The sequence below is a fragment of the Rhinolophus ferrumequinum genome, chromosome 22, assembly GCF_004115265.2.
Source record: "Rhinolophus ferrumequinum isolate MPI-CBG mRhiFer1 chromosome 22, mRhiFer1_v1.p, whole genome shotgun sequence".
Classification (NCBI taxonomy): domain Eukaryota; kingdom Metazoa; phylum Chordata; class Mammalia; order Chiroptera; family Rhinolophidae; genus Rhinolophus; species Rhinolophus ferrumequinum.
In genome coordinates, this window is record NC_046305.1 from 24205488 (window position 1) to 24220368 (window position 14881).

Below are 14881 nucleotides of genomic sequence, written 5' to 3' on the forward strand. Positions count from 1 at the left end.
ACTGTGTATATATATGCAGTATAGGTACCTCAGAATTCTTACACAAGTGGAATCATATGATACGTGATGTTCTGCAATGTGCTTTTTTCATTTTACACATTTTAGATATTTTTCCACATCAGTATGTATAAATACACCTCATTCTTTTTAATGGCTGCATTTAATTTTAATGACATTTTAATATTCACTTCTCTATCTTCAGTGCCTACAACAATGCCTGGCACACAGTGGACACTCTGGAAGCAGGATGGATAACCTAGGGCATTGACCTCACTCCACTCCAGCATGCTGAACGAGGCACCTCCTTTCAAAGAAGTAAAGTAAGGAACCACGCCCAACACCTGCAGCTAGAGATAAACAAAAACTAGTTTCATTTGGCCAGGCCAGTAGCCATAGCCAGACTTGATCTGTAATGTCATTATAATCTAATTTACATTGCTGTTACTGAGGCTACCATTGTGCACCTGACATCATGACAGTTCCGGAGGAAACAAATAAGGACAAAAAGAGGGGAAACGAGATCCCACCACTAGAAAGGAGGAGACAGGGTGACATCTCCAAATTCCTAAAAGAGGTAAAATCCCTAATCAAGACCTTCTCGGTGTGACTCAATCTCTCAGTTCACCCACACTTCCTTCTCAAGGGTGTACTTTTGCTTTAATAAACTCTCTGCACTTGCCTACACTTGTCTGGCTCTTGAATCCTTTCTCGCACGAAAATAAGAACCTGGTTTTTGTTCCGGGTAGAGTCTACTTCAGGACATCCCCGAGAGCCTCTGGCATCGTTCTGAGTATTTGGTGAATGAGTGAATGAATACATTCCACTGTTCATTAGCACATCATATTTGAACCCATTTTTCTACTGATTAACATCTGGATTGTTGTCAGTTTATTGCTATTACAGATAAATTTGGCCTGAACTGCTCTAGGCAAGGCCATGTCTTCCCCTTTGAGTCCTTACATCCTCCTGACTTCCTCTGTCTATGCTCCTGTACCCATGATTGTTAAAATATGCCCTGCTTGCTCTGTGATCAGCTGAGAAATTGCTTTTGATTGTCACAAGAAACCCAAAAGGAATTAGCACATATGATTGTATAGATTTTGTTGGACATTTCTATAGTCCCACTGTGGCAGCTATTAAGGTAGTTCACCAATGATTCCGATTCTTCTCTTTCCAGGAACATAGCAGGATTTTTCTTCTCTATTCCTTTTAAATCTCCCTTAAAGTGACTTGCTTCTGCCAGTAAAATGTGAAGTCTTGAAGAGCCAGTAGGTGACTGTCATGTTCCTTCCCCCTGCACCAGAGGATCCTTCGGCATGGGTCCCAGAGCCGATCCCACTTGATCCCTACCAACCCAAGATGGGCATATAGTGTTACTAAGAAATACACTTTTGTTTTTAATGCCCTGAAATTTGGGGATTATTTGCTATGAAAGCAAGTTTAACTCCTCCAAACTAATAAACACCGGGAAGGACCATATGGAGTGTTGTATAGCTTCTGAAGGCATCCTGTGGGCTCCCTGTTTCATTTCCTCCTCCAGAGCTGGCTGGGCACTCGGCCCCTTCCAGAGGCCCATTCCGGAGGCTCCAGTGCATGACCTTTGTAAGTATTGTCCACTTACTCTCTGATTGACTTTTTCTGATAAAAAATTTTTCTATCCATTGCTACTCTCCTCCAAAAAAATTAATTGTTACCTCAGCAAATGTATTGCACAATTCTCTCTCAAAGAAATTAGAAGAACACAAAATATATTTTATCTCCATGATCACCCTCACACTGGACCACTATTCTCCCACAAAATTGCATGTATTGTCTCTGAAACCCCTCTTGTTTCCTGTTTCCTTGCTTGGCTTGATTTGATAGGACCATAAGAAACATGTGCAATCACTTATGTCACTCCTGTCATACCCATTACAGAGAGAAGATCCTTGATATCAGAAGATCCTTGGTAGCAGCATTAGGAGGACAAGCCTTCCATCACACTTCCTGTCCATTCCTACTCAGATCCAGAATCAGGGTTTATCCCCCATGTGTCTATGAAGACTACATTGGGTGAGCACCCTACCTCAGTTGCTTCCTCCAAGGTCTGTATCATTTTTCTTGAGTATTCTACCACAAAGACCACACCAACCATCACAACAAAATAACAAAAAATGAATTATTTTATGTGCCAAAGCCTAGATCAATTCTTTGTAACCTGAATCTGTACCACATATAATGAGACCAGCAAGTTACCCAGGGTTGATAACTTGACATAACTGCCAAGTTGATAACTGCAACACTTCTGTGCCTTAGCTTAACAAGCTGTAAGCAAATTACAAGGGTATTTTGATAGTCTTGCTGCAAAACAATCGTAAAATTTGGTTGCCTAAATGACTGTCTATAAACAAGGATTATTCTGGGCAGTTTTTCGGTAATGCTCAGGCTCAGCTGATCTCAGTTACACTATGTCATGTGTCTGTGGTCAGTTGGTGAGTTGGCTGAGTATTCCTAATCCCTATGGCCTAACTACCATGTCTGACAATTGGCTGGCTACCAGCTGGGGCAAAAAAGGGGCATGTATCTTTCATCACCTAACAGGTTGGCCTGGACTTACACATGGTGGTGGACACGAGTTCCAAGATCAAGACCTCATGCCCAAAGTGATTTGCAATTTTGCTATTTTGCTAATTTGCTAATTTGGCTGAAGCAAATCACAGGATATCCCAAACTCAAGGGATGACGAAAGACTGCCTCTAATGAGAGGGGTGACTAAGAATGTGGATACAAGGAAGCATCTGTGGCCATTTCTTGCCATCTACCATAAGGAAGTAGTCTCCAAGGCAGGCCTTAGCCTTCATCTGATAGCTCTCTGATCAGACCTGGTGAATCCACTCAGTATACTCCTGCCACTCCCTCCAGGACCCTTCAGAATACTGAGTCACTCCTGTATCATCTCTTCTTCTCCAAATCTGCACTAGTGTCTGTAGCACTAAACAGTATGGCTTAGGATTAAAGTCTGTCACTTTTATATACAATTACAGAAATGGTTTCAAATTAGGAACTCAGGATTCAAATTTTTGGTAACACCATTAGTTACAATGTGCATTTTCAAGAGCTGGAGGAATTACCCAGAATGTTGAGTTGTTTTAATCTCTATTACTTCTTCACTTTATGTACTGGTACTCCTATAGTATTTCATATCCTACCCATAGGTAAATATTCTCCTCTCTTGTACCTGATGTTGTGTTCTATGCACATTTCTCCTTATGACTTCCTGATTTTATGGTGTACTTCTTGATTCTAAGGTCAAATATACCCAAAAAATTATGGAAACAAAAACAATTTTATTTTTATATTTGTTAACATTTGCATTATAGAAGATCTAAGATTGCATTACATAATCTGAAAGCCATTAGCTATATGTGGTTATTGAGCACTTGAAATGTGGCTAGTTTAAATTTAGATGTGCTGTAAAAAAAAAATACATACTAGATTTTGAAGATATAGTGTAAAAAAATAATGTCAACTAATCACATTAATAACTTTTACATAGATTACATATTAAAATGAGAATATTTTGCAAACCTGAGTTAAATAAAATGTATTACATTTTTGGCTCTGACAATTTATTCTAGCAATTTATAGAAAAATAAAGGTGAAGTGGTTATATAAATATCAGACAAACTATATTTGAGAACAAAGAACATTTTCAAAGATAAAGAAGATTATTACATAATTATGGATAAGACATACAAATTCTAAATATGTATGACCCTACTACGAATTAGACAAATCCACAATTATAGCTGAGAATTTTGATGCCCATCTGTCAATAATTGATAGAACAAGTAGTCAGAAAATCAGCAAGGATCGAGACCATGGGAACAATACCAGCAACCAACTTGACCTAACTGACATTTATCGGAAATGCCATGCACAGCAGCAAAATATACAATCTTTTCTAGTGCAAATGGAACATTTAGCAAGATATCACATTCTGCACTATAAAACATGTATCAATAAATTCTTGAAAGGATTCAAATCATACACAGTATATTGTCTGTTCACACTGGTATTAAATTAGACATCTAATTTAATGTAACAGACGAATACTTGGAAAATCCTCCAAGTATTTGGAAATTAAATAACACACTTCTAAATAATGCATGGACCAAAGAATACAACAAAATGGAAATTAGAAAGTATTTTGTACTGAATGAAATTGTAGCACAACATTAAAATGTGTGGAATGTCACTATAGTGGTTCTCAGAAATTTATGTGTTAAATGCTTATATTAGAAATGAAGAAAGATGTAAGTCAATGACTTCAGTTTCCACCTTAATAAACTAGAAACAGAAGGCTCAATTAAATCCAAAGTTAACAGAAGAAATAAATAAAGATCAAGGCATAAATCAATGAAATGGCAAAGAGAAAAACAATAGAGTAAATCAAGAAAACCAAAAGCAGATTCTTTGAGAAGATCAACAAAATTGATAAACCTCTAGCCACAGTGGAAAGGCAGAAAAAGAGGGAGAGAAGATATGAATTATCAACATCAAGGATGAGTAGCACTACAGGTACTGCATCTATTAAAAGGAGAATAAGAAAGTCTCAATTGTCAAAACATAGTAAGGTAAATAATACTGTACTTTGTGTGAGTGTGGAGAGAAAAGAACTCCTGCACAGTGAAGTAAATTGATACTAAAACTCCTTTCTTGAGCATATATCCAAGAGATAATCTCAAATAGTTTTGTAAAGAGATATTTCTCACAGAGTTGTACGTGGTAAAGGGGAGTGGGAGGCAACCCGGGCTTCACCACAGGGGAATGGAGAGTGAAGTGTGGGGGAATACGTGTTATGGAATATTACGCAGCCCTCAGGAGCAAGGAATGTGATGAACATACACACATCCTAAACCTGTGTGCATATTTTAGGACATCTATCACACATTAAAGTCAGTTCTTTGAAGGTGGAAAGAAGGAAATGTGGAAAGGCAATCAAGAGAGAAGGAAGAAAAGGGCTAGGAGTATTTACAGTGACCCAAGATAGTAGTCTATTATGAACTAAGGAATATGCACCTGATGTCCAGGAAGAAAGAGAAATAATTGCATGAACGCTGCCATTTACATAAACTCATTGCCCTCCACGACTACCGAGATATACTAAAATGGAAAAGAAACCTAATGTTAGGTCAGCTATGGACATGGTCAAAGCGGCCAGGAGCCAAAAATACCCCTCTGTCAAGTCAGACCCATCCCCAGGAGCCAAGTCATGCCCCTCTGACAAGTCAGACCCCTCCCCGCATGACAGAGACTGAGGCACCCTGGCGTTTCCCAGAAAAGGCAGCAGACCGCTGGTGCGATAAGCAACTCCGGACACAGCCGCTGGAGCCCGATCTGCACTAGGGGGGCCTGCTCATCTGCCACCTCACTCAGCCAACCCCCACCCCAAAAACCACATATATGCCTCCCTCCCTCTGCCCTGGGCGCGACTTCGCCGGCCCAGGTCTGTGGGACCGGTGAACCTCGCCCGGGAGCGCAGAATAAAGCACTCACTTTCCTCAACCCGCCTGACTAGCCTCATTATCTCGCCGCAAGCCTTACACTTAACTAACTTTAGGAAGTGGACTTGTGCAGGGCACGCATATTATATGACATAGATAATCATTAGGATAAACTGATAGTTAATAGACAATTATTTCAGCTAGCCTGCCAAATCCAGAAAAGCCAAAACTTAAGCTGAGTGATAATAGTATAAAGTATCAACAGTTCCATATTCCAGCATCCCTGTGTGTATTAGCAAGTTTTACCAAAGTTATTTTTTTGCAATAAATGATGATGCTTAAGTGGAGTTGCTAAACTGAGGTTTTCTCCCTAGAGCTGTACAGAAAACCACATGTTTCTCCATCTTCTTGGAAAAAGAGGTGCAGTGTATTTAAATGATTTTCTCCTTGGCTCTATCTTGCTTCAGTGTTTTGATCTCCAGAGACAGTTTGTGTAATTCTAGGATGACTTTTGAGTCCCAGGGACTTGGGAGACTCTGTAAGAGTCTTTTGTCTTCCAGAACTTCCTTACAATCTTCAGGGACTTCCTGAAAAAGAAAATCAAAAGGGTGATTTCTCAGTTTTCCCATCCTGGTAAAGGGCTGTGCTTCTTCAGGCAACTTGTGGTAGGAGGAAGATTGGAAGATGAAGAATGACTGCAGGAGTGAGGGATGGGTGGGAAACTCCAAAAAAATACTTTGGATCCTACCAAAGTATTTCCCTGAGAGCTGAATCCATATCTGTCATTAGGTAATAGTCAGAATCAGCTCAAGCAGAGAGGGACTGTACGTGGCAAGGGAATCCTAAAAAATGTCTGAAAGAACAACTGTCATGTCAGTTTGGCTGACCAACCATGAAGAGGGCAAAAGCACATCATATATTGGGGAAAATACCGAGGGTTAAGGTAAGTGAGATGCTCCTGTTCACAGACCTGTGCTGACCTGCTATAAAATAGATGCAATAAACTTTGCTACCCCTGCAGGTTCATCACAATGCTTCAAGGTGGAAAGAGCCAGTAAACACCTTAAACTAACCTAAATAACTGAGATAGTCTTTCAGGACATATTGTTAATTTTCCTATTTTATGAACCATCCCATTTTCCTGTACTTTATTTTAAGGTGTCATGTAACCTAAAATTCATTGAATGAGTATTATTTACCCTCTTGCACTTGGGCACATCCATCCTTAAAGTTTTATTCTCTGAGGAAGAGACACTCTGGGAGCCAATCGTCCTATAGCCAGGGTCACATTGGATGGTGACAGTTTCAGGGCTGACATACTACTGATTCTTCTCCACAGACAGGTTTCCATTTGGTATTTCTAGTTTTAGGCACAGAGCTGTAATCCAAACACATTTTCTTAGCATCTTGAGTATCTCAGAGAAAACACATTTTAACACTGATAATATAATAAAAAGGGATAGGAAATATTGACGAATTCTACCTTTTCTTTCTACACTACTGATCCATCATGACTACCACCGCCATTACCACCTCTACCAACACTACCACTGGCTAGTATTTACTGGCACTTGCTATATGTCACTGGCACTTGCTATATGCTGAGAACATTACATGCATTATTTCTTGTAAGCCTTCAGCAACTCTGTAATCATCTCCATTGCAGAGACAAGGAAAATGAGACATGGAGAAGCTAAATGCCTTGCTCCAAATCACACAGCAACTTTTAAGTAGCAGAGCCAGGATGTGGTACCCCGGGGTCCAATTCCAGATTCTGAGCTCTTCTGCACTACAAGACCTCCCTTCTTACCTCAGTTTTCCCCTGTGTCAAATGAAAACAGCGACAGCAACTTTGCTCCTGAAATTGGGCTATTTAGAAAAGCTTCTTCTTGCCTTTTCTCATTGAAAACTCACTCTCAGAGTTTTCATCATGCCTTGTGTTTCCACATTACTATCTTTAGTTATGCAATCCTCTCTCCCTTTTCCAATGATTTAATCAATCATGCTAGGTGATTAACTCTCCGTAAAAAAAGTCAAAAGGACGAGGTTCAGAGAGCTTCCAGGTTGGTGAACATCCCTCTCTCTTCCTCTGCATTCATCTAATTCAATTCACACCTTCCCTCTTCATTTTGGGATTCTTAGACACCTTTGTTATCCTGTCACTTAGGAAATCCCCAGAGTTTGGGGAACTGTGAGCCAGGGGCTGTGGACAAAGACCTAATATATATAAGAAATACATTTTTTTCTTATAAATCACAATATTGCACCTGTTAATCTCCTTGACTGCCCATGGCACAAAACAATCTGATTTCTCTGAATGATATAGCACTTGTTAGTAAAAACAAGAGTGTTTCTCTATATACGAAGCACTGTGTTCAGCATTTCACTTATAATATCCCACTTAATTCTCAGAACAACCTTATTATTTAAATGTTGTTATCATCCTCATTTACAGATGAAGAGACAGACTGACACAATAAATAAATTATGACTAGAAAGACTAATAAATCACACAAGGTTGATCAATGAATGGAGTACATTTCAGGTCTGTTTGCCCCAAAATCTGTGCTCCTAACAACATCCTATTCTCTGTCTCACTGATTTGACAGTTGTACTATGATCAGGTGTGTAGATCTATGTCTGTGGATATATATGGATTGATAAATAGACGGACAGATCTTTATGCTAGCTTTGGCATCTTCAGATAAGGGAGCACATTTTATATCTCTCAAATGTCATTTAGCATGTTTCTCTGAACAGAATAGTTCCAAAATACATATTCATATTTGTGTGAAAGTGATAGTGTTACCTATTCAGAAATTCAAGAGGCTCAAATATGTCTTTTCATGAGCATGATACAAATGTCAAAATAGAGCAGAAATTATGTACTGTAGGAAGAGAGAGAAAGAATACCATGAGTTCTGTGTCAGGAAAATGCCTCTTGGGGCAGGAAGTAGAATTGGAGAAGTAGCTATATTGGTGGAATCCATTTTACATTTGGGGAGAATTATATTAACAAGGGTGGGAGGGGGGAGAATGCATGAAATATTCACGGTTAATTAGGAGACTAATTTGATGAGAGAATCATATGGGGGAGAAGTGAGAGATAAGAGTATAAAATAAGTTGGGATCAGAGCACAGCAATAACAGTTACTTAAAAAAAATTACAAACAATAAGCTACTGAGCAGATCTGAACCAGATATGTGATATCCACTATAACCTAGTACTTTAAAAATAATGTAAATAATTGTCAAAGAAAAATAGATAACTAGGTAGAGAGACAAGGAAGATAAGAGATGGGGTTAAGATCTAGAAAGCAGTAGCACTATCTCCCTCCCTCCTCCAAATCATGAAAGGACATAATCAAGAACTACTGAATGAATGAATTTGACATTTATACATTCCACTGATCTTAATCAAAATTTTTTACTTGTGTGTGTATACTCAAGTCTACACAGTTTTATTACATACGTAGGTTTGTGTATCTACCACCACAGTCAAGATACAAAACAGTTCCATCACCACAAGGATCCCTCCTGTTGCCTTTTTATAACTGCAACTCCCTCCCTCCTGGCCATCCTTAACCCCTGGCAACCACTAATCTGGTTTCCATTTATAAAATTTTGTTATTTACAAAGTGTTGTATGAATAGAATAATGTAATATGTAATCTTTGAAGATTAGGTTGTTTTGTGTTTTTTTCATAAACTTTTTTATTAGAGAAGTTACATGCCTGGGGCACTCAGCGTAATTCCTTGAACATTCATTCAAGTTTTTGTATGTGTCAATAGTCCATTCCTTTTAACTGCTAAATAGTTTTCCATGATATGAATGTACCATAATGTGTTTACCATTCACCTATTGAGGAACATCTGGACTGTTTCTAGCTTTTAACTAGTATGAATAAAGGTGATAAGAACATTCATGTACAGGTTTTTGTGTGAACGTAAGTTTTCATCTCCCTGGAATAAACAAAGCAAAATCAGTTGGTAGGTCATGTGGTAGTTGCATGTTTATGTTTTTAAGAAACTGTCAGACTGTTTACAGAGAGGTTGTACCATCTATGTTACTACCAGCAACGTATGAATGGCTCATTTTCTCCATATCTTTGCCAGCATTTGATGTCATCATTTTTTAATTCAGCCATTCTAATAGGTATATAGTAGTATCTTGTGGTCTTAATTTGCATTTCCCTAATGGCTAATAATGTTGAACAATTTTTTATGCGTTTCTTTGTCATTTACAGATTCTTTTCAGTGATATGTCTATTCATGATTTTTGCTTATTTTCTGATTGGACTGTTTGTTTTACTGTTGAGTTTTGAGAGTTCCTTATTCTAGATATTAGTCTTTAGTCAGATATATGGCTTGAAAATATTCCTCTTTTTTCCACTTTAATTTTTTTATTAGTTGCAGGTGTACAAAACAATGTAGTAGTTAGACATTTACACCCCTCAGAAAGTGATAACCTCCCTCCCTCAATCTACTACCCGTCTGACATCATATATAACTATTCCAATTTCATTGGCTCTATTCCCTATGCTGTAGACTGTAGCTTGTCTTTCATCCTCTTCATATGGTATTTTGCAGAGCAAAAGTTTTTTCATTTTAATGAGGTCTAATTTATCAATTTTTCCTTTTATGGATTGTGCTTTTGGTGACAAGTCTGAAAACTCTTTGTCTAGCCCTATATCCCAAGATTTTCTCCTATGTTTTTTTTCTAAATGTGCTATAACACATTTAGAAAAAAATGTGCTATAGTTTTACATTTTACATTTAAATATTAGATCCCATAATGTTTCATTTATGTGCTATAAATGTGCTATAGTTTTACATTTTATATTTAAATATTAGATCCCATAATGTTTCTCCTGTGCTGTCTTCTAAAAGTTTTTTTTAATTTTTATGTTTCACATTTAAGTCCAGGATTCATTTTGAGTTAATTTTTATATAAACTGTGAGGTTTAAATAAAAGTTCATTTTTCCCCCTGTAATGTCTAGTTGCTCAAGTGCTATTTGTCAAAAGGACTAACTTTTCTCCATTGATTTGCTTTCTCTTTTGTCAAAAATCAGTGTGTAGAACTGTGTTAAATGTTATAAGGCACTGCTCAGAAGGAAACTTCTTAATTTCCAGAAGTTCCAATGAAGCTCTTACTCAGATAAAATCATCTCAACAGTGCATCCACTGTGATGATTTTTGAAGTCTGGAAACTTGACCTCTGCCTAATGTGGAAAATGTGACTTATCTCTCTGCTCTATGTGCAGACTTTTGTGACTTCCTTCTGTATTTCTGTATCTTTCATATAAGTAAATGATTTGATTTACCCAAGTATCGAATCTTTTCATCAATCCGAACTTCCTCTTGACGATTGAGTATTTGATGAGTATTTGTCGATACTGTAAATACTATCTTTGATTAGATTAGTGATAACAGTAGTGTTCGTGGAAAGTCCCCACACCCATTATGTCTAAATATCTGTGAGGGGAAATATTGGGACAATGAAGGGGAGAGGTATGATTGTCAAGCCCAGGTTCTCTTACCATCCGTAGTTTGAGATACCCAAAGCCTTGAGGTGTACATTGGGAGGTAGAACTGCCCCACAGGGCATAAGGACTATACCCTTAACTTCCAAGGGTCTAATCTAGTAAAATAATCTGGAGAACAATAACAAAACCTATTACCTATTGTTAACTGCACTGGTGAAAATCAGTGAGCCAATAGAGGGAGCCAAAACAACACAGATAAATTTTCTGGATACTGGGACGTATTCACAGTGTCCCACAAAACTGGTGGCATAGCAACTTTGGGGAGATCAGGTATATCTGCAAAAGGGCAAAAAGCGTCAGCCAATAAAAACATTGAAAAGATAACTCTATTGTGAGGGAAATGGCAGTTTCTCCTGTGTTGGAATGCATTATTGGTAAGAATATTCTAAGTAAATGGAAAAAACTTGCCATTACCCCTCCCCTCCAGATCACTAGGGTGTGGAATCCACCAGTTTTCCAATTTTTTAAATTTTTATTGAAATATAGTATACATACAAAAAGTGTAGTATCTTAAATATTGAACTAGTTGACTTTTCATACACAGAATCACAACCAAGTTAACGCCCCCCCCAGAAGAAAAAACAAAACATTACCAGAAACTTCATAGTCCTCCTCATGTCCCCTTCCCAAGAAAGAGTACTATTCTGACTTTGAACACAATGGATTACTTTTGTCTATTTTTGTACACTACACAAATGAAATAAAGCAATATGTACTGTGTCTGGCATCTTTCACTAAATATATTGTTTTAAAATGAATCCACAAAATCATTCATTTCATTGCTGTATATTTCATCATGCAATATACAACAATTAATTTATCCCCTTTACTGCACATGAACATTTGGATAGTTTCCAGTTTGGGGCTATTACAGACAGGGCTGCAACAAACACTCGAATACACATCTGTTGTTGAACAGATGTATGCATTTCTGAGGGTAATACCTAGGGATGAAATTGCTAGATCGTAGAGTAAACACATGTTCAGCTTTAGTATTTCCTGCCAAAGAATTTTCCAAGACATTTGGACAAATTGACACTCTCACCAACAATTTTTCAGAGTTATGGTTGAGATATATTCTTGCTAACACGGCATTTTGTCATTTTAGCAGTTCTTCTGGGTATGTAGTGAAGCTGTATTGTTTTTGTTGTTGTTGTTTTGGCTTTTATTTGTTAGTTTGTTTTTTATACTTGTCTTTTATTGTTGCTAGCAACAACTCCATTTTACCTTCTCGGGACATAAGTGTAGTTATACTTCAAATGTCTTCTGAAATTGACAGCCTGAACTTTCACATATTTGTAAGTGGTCTGTGTGTGTATGTGTGTATGTTTCCTTGACCTGTTTTAGCTCTTATGGAAATCAACAATCACTTAAGACATACAACCAATTTTTTTTTCTTTTCAACTTCCCTCTCTTAAGAAACAAAATTCAGCTGCAGCTTCTTTACTTCTCCAAAGTTCTATTATACTTACAGTTCATAGTTGAATGAGCAAAAGCATTTCTAGAAAGAGTTCATTTGTTTTCTGGAATTTTTATGCACTATAGTACACTAAAATATTGTTCTTTTGCCCTATGCATGCATTTCCATAAGGGAAAACATTTCATCAGTTTAGATGTTTATGCTTTCACAATAAAGGGTATTTTATTATTTTTATATTATTTTTAAAATTTATTCAATTCATTTAAACACACAAACAAAACAGTTCACTCATTTCTCCCAACTCCTACTCCCCACTTCTGGCAAACATCAATCTGTTCTCTGTATCTATTAACTTAGAGATACACACACACACACACACACACACACACACACACACACACACACATATATACACACAAGAGAGATAATATTGTATTTGTCTTTGTCTGACTTATTTCACTTAACATGACACTTTCAAGGTCCATCCATGTTGTGGTCCAACCATGCAGCATGGATTTAATTTTACTTTCCCTGATAACTAATGAAGTTCATCATCTTTTCATTGTCTATAGGCCAGTTGAATTCCTTTTTTTGTGAAGGGTCTTCAGGTCTTTTGTCCATTCTTTTAGTGGGTTTATTATATATTTTGTATATAAGTCCTTAGTTGGACATAAATATTACAAGTATCACTTCCCAGTCTGCAGCTTGCTCTTTCACTTCTTTAATGGTGTCGATATTAGTGTGCTAAGGCTGCCATAACAAAATACCACAGATTGGGTGGCTTAAACAACAGAGTTTTATTTTCTCACCGTTCTGGAGACTGGAAGTCTGAGACCAAAGTGTTAGCAGGTTTGGTTTCTAATGAGAAATGCAAGGGAGAATCCGTTCTAGGTCTCTCCCTGGCTTGCAGATGGCCACCTTTTTTGCTGTGTCCTCAGGTAACCTTCCCTTTGCATGCACAAGTGTATGCTATTTCTCTCTGTGTGACCAAATTTCCTCTTATAACACCAGTCATATTGGATTTGGGCCCAGTCTAGAGACCTCATTTTGACTTAATCACCTATTTAAAGACTGTATCTCCAAATACAGTAACATTCTGATGTACTAGAGTACCTCAGACTTAAACATATGAATACAAGGGAGATACAATTTAGTGGCTTTTTCTTTTTGAGATATAATTGAAAAACCATAATATTCACCATTTTAAAATGTACAATTCATAAGTTGTGCAACCATCATCGCTATCTAATTCTAGAACATTTTCATCATACCAAAAAGAAACCCCATACACTTTAGCAATCACTCCTCATTCCCCCTTTCCCCTATCCCTTGGCAACTACTAATATACTTTCTGTCTCTATAAAATTGCCTGTTTTGCACATTTCATATAAATTACATCATATAGTATGTGGTCTTTTGTGTCTGACTTCTTTCACTTAGCATAATATTTTCAACGTTACTCCATGTTCATTCTTTTTTAGGGCTGAATAATATTCCATTGTATAGATATAGCACATGTTGTTTCTCCATTCATCAGTTGCATTATTTCCACTTTTTGGCTCTTATGAATACAATGTTATAAACATTCATGTGCATGTGTTTATATGAAGTATGCTTTCAATTATGTTGGTATATAGCTAGGAGCGAGCCACTGGATCATAGGTAACTAGCATTTTGAGGAAGTGCCAAACTTTTTTTACAGCAGCTACAGCATTTTACATTCCTATCAGCAATGCATGAGTGTTCCAATTTTTACACATCCTCCACAACACTTGTTATTTGTGTGTGTGTGAGTGTGTGTGTATTTCTAGATCCTCTATTCAACTACGTAGTCAACTTGATTCTATCTGTACCAACACCAGACTGCCTTTATTAATGTAACTTTATAATCAGTCTTGAAATCTAGTGGTGTTAGTCCTCCAGCTTTGCTTTGATTCAAGATTATCTTGCTTATTCTTGGCCCTTTCTATGGCCCTAGGTTCTCCTGTGTAACCCGGAAAAGGAACAGATCACTTGTTTTTGGTTTGTGGCACCATAGAAAGGATCACATTCAGCAGAGAGTTTTAAAAATTGATCTTTTGTACCAAGTCTTAGCTCATGGAACTTCAAACATCCCTGTATGAAAACATTATTGAACACAATGTGAACAAAGCCTACAAATGAAACGGTAAGTGTAGTATATGGTAGAGGTTAGTTTTGCCTTTGATGGGCAGGGGTCATAGATACTCAATAAAAATCAAGGTGCTATAAATGATAATAGTATGCAGGTAATAGTATGCAGGTAACAGTATGTAGGTAATAGTATGCAGGTAATAGTATGCAGGTAATAGTATGTAGGTAATAGTATGTAGGTAATAGTATGCAGGTAATAGTATGTAGGTAATAGTATGCAGGTAATAGTATGCAGGTAATAGTATGTAGGTAATAGT

At 37.3% G+C, this 14881-nt stretch overlaps 1 long non-coding RNA gene across 1 annotated transcript; it reads left to right on the forward strand.

Annotated features, from left to right (window-relative positions):
• Positions 1 to 404: 404 nt before the first annotated feature.
• On the forward strand, positions 405 to 14600 carry LOC117015176 (uncharacterized). The gene is made up of 3 exons (XR_004421678.1): positions 405 to 574; positions 1918 to 2084; positions 14431 to 14600. It is a non-coding gene; the product is annotated as an uncharacterized LOC117015176 (long non-coding RNA).
• The last annotated feature ends 281 nt before the right edge of the window (positions 14601 to 14881 follow it).